This window comes from Salvia hispanica, chromosome 3 (assembly GCF_023119035.1).
Source record: "Salvia hispanica cultivar TCC Black 2014 chromosome 3, UniMelb_Shisp_WGS_1.0, whole genome shotgun sequence".
Taxonomy (NCBI): domain Eukaryota; kingdom Viridiplantae; phylum Streptophyta; class Magnoliopsida; order Lamiales; family Lamiaceae; genus Salvia; species Salvia hispanica.
Window position 1 is genome coordinate 27603331 of NC_062967.1, and position 9985 is coordinate 27613315.

Below are 9985 nucleotides of genomic sequence, written 5' to 3' on the forward strand. Positions count from 1 at the left end.
TTTTGGAAACTATTTTCACTCTAGAAATTATACTACTAATATTTTAAAATATTTATAAAATCAAATAATTGTTTTCTATTCTTAAATTATAAAAAACATTCTTCATGATTGCAAATTAAAATGATTTATTACGTCCACAAAATATAGTAAATAAATATGAGAAAATCAACAAGAGTTACTAATTTTGAGAAAATAGAAAAAAAGCCACAAATGAACTATGAGCATAACATTAAAATCAATTTTAGTAATATTATATTATAGATTTATAATCATAAATTAAAATTATTTATATAAAATTACTGATATTATAAATCTAATAAAATATAAATGAATCCAAAATAGAAGGGACATATTTCTAAATAGAGTGAACTACATAAATGGTACCTGATCTTTCACTTTCGCACGCAAATGGTACCTGACATTTATTTTATATTATTTTTGGTACCCAGTGACAAAAATCTTAGTATCATTATGAATATAATTCACAATTTTAAATTTTTATTAAGATTATGTTAATTAGTTATTAGTTTAATGTAAAATAATAATAATAATAATAATTATTATTATTATTATTATTATTATTATTATTATTATATTCTCAATTTATAATTTAACTTAAAAATAATTATAATTATTATTATTATTATTATTATTATTTATTTATTACAACTAGTTTTTAGTATTATAACAATAATATTATTACAATAATTGAATATAATTATAACTATAACTATAATTAAGTATATTTGAATGATATTAAAAATAAATTAATTATTAATTTATAACATCAAATAATAATTTTAATATTGATTAATAATAATAGTGTAAAGAGTGAGAAGAATGAGTGAAGAAATTATAATATCACTTTTGGTACTTAGTTTTGTATGTCCAAAATAACCTTAATGATACAAATGGAAATATGTATTTGTTTAGAGGGCATTTTGGGGTCAAAATTGCATCAGGTACCAAAAATGTGATTTATAGGTACCAAAAACGATATAAAATAAAGATCAGGTACCATTTATGTGCGAAAGTGAAAGATCAAGTACCATTTATATAGTTCACTCTTCTAAATATTAGAAAAATTCTAAATATAGAAACTTTTAAACAAATAACAACCCTACACATCATTTTAAGTGTGGACCCTACAATCCACTAACACTACTTCTAAAACATTTTCCCTCCATCTCTCGTACTTTATCAATTGAGCATTAAAACTTGTGTCATTCATAACTTTGTCTATTTTTGTGAACTATATAGGAAATATTCAAATGGTTGAGGGGCCCAAGAACCCCTTGTCCCACTGTGGCTTTGCCGCTGTTAGCACGGGTTTTAGAAATATACAGTTGAAAAATCTATACATATATAAAAGGGTAGTTTTTGGGGTATTTATGAAATTACCACGTAAGCTTAGATATATAGTTTAGATACTATAATTTAGACATTTAAGAATAAAAATATAGACGCGTCCTTCCAAGAATCATTTCACACCATGAAATTGATGATGAAACGGCCGAAAGTTTTAATTGGCAGCCATGAATATTTACATAATGGGCTCAAGGATTTAACTATAGTTACCGGCCATGAACTTCATATTTTGAATGAGATATATACCATTAACCTCTATGATAGATACTCCATATAATTGTTGTTACATAAAAATATAGGCAAATTGCTATGAGATTTCTACTTCAGAATGGATCAAATCAACATACGCAATAAATATATAAATAAAGGCAAATTCTAATAAAATAATTTAGATAATTAGTTTTATCATAAATATAACACTCAAACATTAGGAAAGAAAATATAGAAAATGCCAATTTTACATTTAATCTATAATCATGAATTTTAAAATTAAATGCACAATCATAAAATTCTATCAAATGTTGTTATGCATAGAGATATCTATACATATATAAAAGACGAGCTTTGGGCATAATTTTAAATATTTATTTGTTTTGGGTCTCATTTCAATTAATCTAAATTTAATGCATTCAGAAATTTAAAATCACATACGGCAGTTTAATATGCACTACTATAAATGTAATCCACAATGTAAAAAAATTAATCTCAATCATGCGTTTAGGAATTTGTATTAATATTATGTAGTAGTAATGCCCAATTCAATCAGATATAAATTGCATATTAATTATTATTTATTAATTATTAAATCAATGTGACTGCCGTTGCGCAATTGAAATTAATATTAGTAAATGCTAATAATTCCCAATTATTGCAACGCTTTGCTTCATATGTATATTTAAATATCGAGTCATCATTTTCAACCTCCATTTTTATGGTCATTTTCTTCCAAGTTTTCTATTTTGTTCTTTTCTTATTTGTTTATGCTTTCTAATTATGTTTATTCGTGTTTAGGTCTACTTTTTGAGCTTGTGGATTCTGCTTCGAATACAATTGATATGACACTGGAAGAAAAAAGAGAGTAACAAAAGGAGGAAGTTTTGCTTGGCAACCGTCTTTATATTCTTTGAAGGTGTTATTTTTTCTATTATCTAAATTAAATTTTGTTCAGTTGTCATTTGAATGTGCAAGGCTTAATGCAAATAAGAATGCACTCCATGTAGACGATAATGAAAAATGAGCATTCAACGGCAAGGTCTTGCAAGGTCAGTAGTTGGGATAACACGAACAGGATTTGTGCAATGTATTCATGGATCCATGATGTCGATATGGTGCTCATATTTTATTGTGTTTCCGTTTGTTATCAACCCTTTATATGTTTGAAAATCTTATATAGCTATCTATTATTGCGAATTCTATCATAATCTTATTTAGGCTATTTCATGTTTCGTTTGAAAATTGCAGAAAATTCAACATGAAGCAGAAGATGGAGGCGCTACAAGCGTGAAGAAAGGAAGCTATCATTTTTTTTAAAACCTGATTGACTCTATTAAATAGAAATAGGTCAATTTGATGGTTAACCTAATTCAATTAGTGGGTTTCAATATAAATTGGCTCAATTTATTCAATTCAATTTATATTTGTATAACTGTATTCGGCTGAATTATTTAATGCTAAGAAATTATTGTAGAAGGGTTTAATTAGGTCTTACAGTTTGAGGTTTTCTATAATTTTCTGTATAGATTTAGGTTTTGAGTTTTAGCATATGGAACCCAATTATAATATTTTGGAAAAAATAGGACTCTAGGTGTAATAAAAGGTAATATTATTTTTAAATATTGCTATATATTAAAATTACATAAAATACATAAATATATAGAATTAAATCATTTACTGAATATCTTATTCAGTGTATTTCTATGTGACGTATACTAAAAACAAAGTACATATGGATATTTTATTCACGCATACGAAATATATCAAAATAATGTTGGAGCAATAATATAGAAAAATCAAAAAAATAAGTTAATGCAAAATGAATATAGAATGACCTATTTATATAGGTGACTAATGAGAAATCAATTAAAAATAAATTATATAATAAAAAATAGAATTATAAATATATAACATAAGAAAGAGAATAAAATCTCAAATTTTTATTATACAAATGGATTAGGACATTGCCTAACCTGTGATTATAATTACCAATCTGATAAACTTTGTGCACTGACAAATATGTGTACATTATTAACTATAGTGATAAATGGATTAAACTATAATTTATATTTCAATTCTACTGACAAATTGAATATGACTTTATGAAATTTAAATTCTTAATTTTCTGTAATTAATATAAAATATTTAGTTTAATTTAATTTTAGGTTTAATACTCATACACAATATTTGTGTCTTATATTACTGATGAATTTCTTGAATTTATTACTATTTTTTTGTAGTATAGGATTAAATTATTATTACACACATTTATTTGTATTAATTTCATGTAGGTATTGCTTAATTTTTTAAAATTTAGACAAATATATAAATTAATGGTCCGTGCATAGCACGGGTATTACACTAGTATATATAAAAGAGGAGTTTTTAGGGCATTTATGGAATTACCATTTAAGCTTAAACATATAGTTTAGATACTATAATGTAGACATTTAAGAATAAAAACTATAATATAGACGCGTCTTTCCAAGAAACATTTCACACCATGAAATTGATGATGAAACGGCCGAAAGTTTTCATTGGCAGCCATGAATATTTACGTAATGGGCTCAAGGATTTAACTATAGTTACCGGCCATGAACTTCATATTTTGAATGAGATATATACCATTAACCTCTATGATAGATACTCCATATAATTGTTGTTACATAAAAGTATAGGCAAATTGCTATGAGATTTCTATTTCAGAATGATTTAAATTAAATCAACATACGCAATAAATATATAAATAAAGGCAAATTCTAATAAAATAATTTAGATAATTAGTTTTACCATAACTATAACACTCAAACGTTAGGAAAAAAAATTAAAAAATACCAATTTTACATTTAATGTATAATCATGAATTTTTAAATTTAATGCACAATCATAAAATTCTATCAAATGTTGTTATGCATAGAGAGATGTAACCGTTATTTACTCATAAATATATACCTTATGTCGTATAATTAATTGGACCCAATATTAATACATTTTTGTAGGTTTTGATATTTACAAATTTCGATAGTAGGGAAGCTAAAAAGTTTTTATTTTATTTGTATTCTAAATGGGAAAAGTGAAAAGTTTAGGAAGAATTCTTATTTTTTATGGCATTTGTTATGTTATAATCCACACGTTCCTACAATTTTTTTTATTACATTCTTCGTTGAAATTTACTCATTTGGTATTCTTCCCCTTCTTCATCTATATTATTATAACATGAAGTCAATTTTTTTATTTTATGATTCATTTTTGTGGTTTATGTGTTAATACTCAATTCGCTTTCAGTTGTTTTGTGATTAGTAGTATTGTGATTGTGAATTGTTCTTTATTTTTGATATTAAACTTTTGACTTTTGTGTTTCTAATCTATACATATATAAAGTTCCAGTTTTTGGAATGACACGTGGCACATTTTAGGCGGGAAGAGTGTAAATATTTTTATATTGCTTTTGCAGATTATACAGAGTTAACATCTTTAGCAGAGTGTAAATTAGTAGGTCTCTACAGCTATGGTCTAAAAACTTTTTAGTAAGTACAAATATTTAATTGAAGCTTTCAAAAGAAGTTTGAAATACAGTAGTAGGAGTATAAAAGCAAGTTGAGTTTTGCGAGAATGACAGAGTTCTCGACCAAAACTTTCGTTGCTTACAATTATCCTCCTAGAATTAGAATAAATTTAAACCCAATCTGTTGTGGAGAAGATAATAGGCAAAGTAAATTTAGTTTCTTACACTAATTTTTGCAGGAATCGACTTGGAGTTAAAAAAAAATTCAAGCTTTCAAGCTTCACTCTAATGGAGTATTATATTTTCTTTATTCTTTTTTTTTAATCTTTTTTTTAATCTACTTATCTTAGACCTTATTTTCATTATTTGAAAATCTTATATTCCGTGCATAGCACAGGTGATAATACTAGTTTATCAAATGGTAGAGATGGACTTTGGGTAGGACAATCGGCGTTGTCCATGTGTTTATTGGAAGTTATAGCTTCGGCTACTTCATTGTTGTGTTGCGAGTCGGAATGAGAGGACTTAACATCAGAAAATCTAAACTAACTCAACATCAGAAAATGCCTGAAAATAACTCAATTAGAAATGCTTTAAAATAACTGATCCTTGTGCACTATAAAAGTGAACGAATATTGACTCCAAATAAATAATAAAAAAAAAAACTCAATCAAATGGGAGGACTTATGTAACTGGTGGCGCCATCAGATTCCGTAGCCCTCCCCGCTAGCTGTTGCCGTAGCCTTCGCCGCCGCCAGCGTTGCCGTCGCTGTCACCACCGCTGAAGATGGAAGCACTTTAGGCAGAAGATGGGTTTGCCAATTCTCGTTTGCGTAAATTCAGTCAATTTGGGGATTTAGGGATAAGTATAATAAGTAATGTTTTAGTTTATTAAAAAAAAATATTCCATCTCAGCAGCCAACTCATCGTCCACGTCAGTGTCAATATCGCCATCTTAACCGGAATACCCGGTACGGGAAATCGGCACATGGAAGCAAAGTTCATGATTTTTTACGCAACATTTATAGTTTACGAGAAAAACCAAACTTTTATGAAAGTTCATGATTTTTAAGCCAATTTCCCCTTAATTATTTGAATATTTAAACACTACAAAAATAGAAAAAAACAACTTCATTTCATTATAAGTTGTATATCAATTAATTAGCAAGAATAAAAATATATTTTTTATGTTTGCAAATTCATTAATCCTATTTTTTATATTTGCAAATATATCAATTAGCAAGAATAAAAATATAAAAACACCACAAATTAAAGGCATATCCTATTGTCAGTATTTATTTTTTATTTTTTATATTTTATGCTTGCAAATATGAAAATCTTTGGAATTTATTATTGAATTCAGAGAGAAATTGAGATGGGGAAGAGAGTGGAGTGAAAGGTGTGAAATGAAGTAAAAAATGGTGATATATATAGAAGAAAATACAAAAAAGAATAATAACAAAAAATAAAAAATGTGTGCATCGTCCGGCCTACCCTCCCCCCCCCCCCCCAAATGGGCCGGAGGATAGGGAGAAGGATAGGCCGGAGGATGCATCCTCCGTGTCATAGTCCGCGGACGACCTATCCTCCACGGAGGATAATGTGTGCTTAGTCCGGATCCCTACAGTGGCGGACTAAGGGGCGGAGGATGCATCGTCCGTCGCATCCTCCGCCCCATTGTGGATGCTCTAATAAAAAGTGAGTAGAATGATTAATGAAATGTGGGAACTACTTACCATTAATGATAAAAGTGAAAGTGAATTCTTAATGAGAGGACGGATGAAAATAATAAAAATAAACACTTAATAGGAGACAAAGTCAGAAATATAAAATGAATATTCCATACGTCCAACAATCAATAATTTTCACTTTGTGTAAGCCACAAAATTAATTTCTTTTATTTTTAATATATTTTTCTATAATGGGGTATTATTTTTAAATAATAAAATTTCAACTATATTTTTTATATACTTTTTTTAATTTGTTGAATTTAATCTCAAATTTGTCAACAATCAATAGTCTTATTTTTCAATTTTATGTCATCTTCTATTTTTAGTAAATTTCCCTCCCTAAACAAAATAAATCTTATTTTCTTCTGATAATAATTCAATAACTTCTTCTTATTAATTTTAATTTTATAGTATGAAATTTATATATACCCATTGTCAAAATTATTAATACTAGGAGGAGGAACTATAGAGGTGGAATTTGTATTTCACTAATGTTTTACTGATAATACTTCAATAAATTCCTTTTTATATTTTTCACATTTTTATCAATTTTGTGTATTAATTTGACGTCGTCTGTTTTCAAAATTATTGATAAAAGAAGGAGGAAATATAAACGTGGAATTTATATTTCATGACTTGTTTACACATTTAATTCACGTTTCTAGAAATTGTGCCGATCGCCATCGAGATAGCAATAATGGCAAAGAGAGTAATGCTCAATAAATTAACTGAAATACCTATTCCATGAAAATTTTGAATTTCAATCATTCTATGGGTCTACACATTTCCATATATAGCTCCGGTCCTCGTTATGATGTTGATGTATTGAGGTTTCATCACGTGGAGAGTAAATGTTATGGTCAATCAATATTTCATAAAGTTCATCATAATTTAGGTATGCTTTTTCCAACTTTTTGATAAGTGCATGTGTTTCTTTTACTTTTATTAACTATTCTTTCTCCTCTACAAACATACTAGTTTTAATACAAAATTAGTAAATAAGATAGAATGAGAAAAGTTGATTGAATTGTATTTAATGAATAGTGATATTCACATAATTATATTTAATTGTATTTATTTTATGAAAAGTTTTCTAAAATAGAATAGACTATTTTATAAACAAACCGAATTGAAAATTGGAGTATTTGATTGGGATAGGGAGCGTATGAATCAAACTTTATGCTAACTTACATCTCAATCAATATAAGTTACACTCATGTGTGTAAGGACGGAAAGGATCAATATCGGGTTTAACTCAATCCGAACCACACTGAACCCAATTTGATCTTATTATTTGATAAACACGGGATTTGCATGTTTTTAAGGCCTAGATTTGGCTCGTTTTAAATGTCAATCTTGCAAATTATGTTCTTAAATTGCACATATTATGTATATTGGTATTTTGACGTGTTTGTTGATAAATGATAGAAAAAAGGATGCAAAAAGGCCAAGGTACAACAGCCTCTGTTCGAACCCATCTGCCAACGATTTTGAAGTCCAATCAGTGATTAATACATACCATTCTCTTCGTCTTCGAAAGAGCTTCGCGTGGGTACCTTGAACATCTAAATCGGAGTTCTGTGGAGAAAGTTATGGCCATTTTACGAACGTTGCGCAGTGCAGTCAAAATAAGGCGGAAATTAAGGAAGGAAAGAAATTGTTGCCAAATCTCTCCTATTAATTGGAGAATTCGAATTTACCTTGTTTCCCATTACTTAGAGGATACTTTTTTTTACCAATTATAAACCTTTTTCTAGCCTATATATACCCCATAATCTAATTCATAATATTCATCTCAGAGCCTCCAAATTCCAATCCTCTCCACCCCTATAATTCTTCCATCCCATATTCCACATATTATTCTTCCATCTTCCATTGGAGCGGAGCTCTGCAGATCCAGGCAAGAGAAGACTGAAGATTGCATAATTCAACCTTGGGTTTTGTTTTGTTTTACTTCATGTCTAGTACTTTTTGTTGTTTTACTTGTCTATGAGTATTAAACATCTTTTGTAGAATTTTTGGTAAACATGCTATAATTTTGAGTTATTTATTCAATTGTTTTTCCTTGTTAGCTCTTGTAGTTATTTCGATTTTTCTTGTGCTTATACATTTGTTTGATTGGTCATCTTATGAATGCATGTGGATTTTACTACAAGAACTGAAAAGTGAGTAGTCTAATTTGAAAGATGAGAAATTGACGTCTTTTTCAATAAAATCGAGAGATTTGAGCCTTTTTGAATGAAGCAAATTTATCTTAGGAGCTTTTAGGAGTTTTTGCCTTAGTTCTAGGATGGACACTTCGGTTCTAGGTAGCAATCTACAAATTATATGCTTCGAGAGAAGATATAGTTTTACATATGTGATAGCTTAGTAACTCTAGAGACCGTAATTCAAGGAAGTCTTTTGGATTTTAGCTTTTGATTGTAGTTCCTAAAACTCTACATTCCTTAGCCTGTTATGTATAGTATTTATTTTTATATTTTCTGTTATTTATTTATTTCTTTTTGTCTAGTTTAATTAATCAACCCAAAAAATCATGTGTCTCTAAATAGTATATGACGCTTAGTATATGATAGACAGTTGCAATCTTATTCTCTGTGTTCGATATCCCGGTACTGACCTTTAGCTATACTAGATCTACCTTGTATACTTGCAAGTATTTTTAGTGCTAATAAATAGTTCATCATTATTTTAGTTGTAAAAGAATAATTTTCATTAAAATTTGTCTCATCTTAGTTGAAATATTTATTTTGGACATAAATTTCAGAAAATATTTAAGTATTTTAATAAATTAATTAGTGAATGTTGAAACAATAAAGTTGGTAAGTGAAAAGAGGATAAAGAAAATAAAATAGATAATTGAAAAGATAGTAGCGTATGAGATATAATAAAGAAATAATAATTAAGTGTATTGATTTTTGACATAAACAATAATGACTTCAACAAAAAGAATAATACTATGACTCAACTTGGTTGGAATATGGCGAGCACTATTTTTGCAACAGTAAGACGAATATAAATTATGGATGGCGGCACAATATATTTCAAAAGTCTGCGTTTATAGGATACCATCAATTGTATAATGGTGCAAATAGATACAATTTCTATCTGCAATACCTACAAAAACAAGATAATGGAACTCTACACACTAAATAATGTCCACTAATAT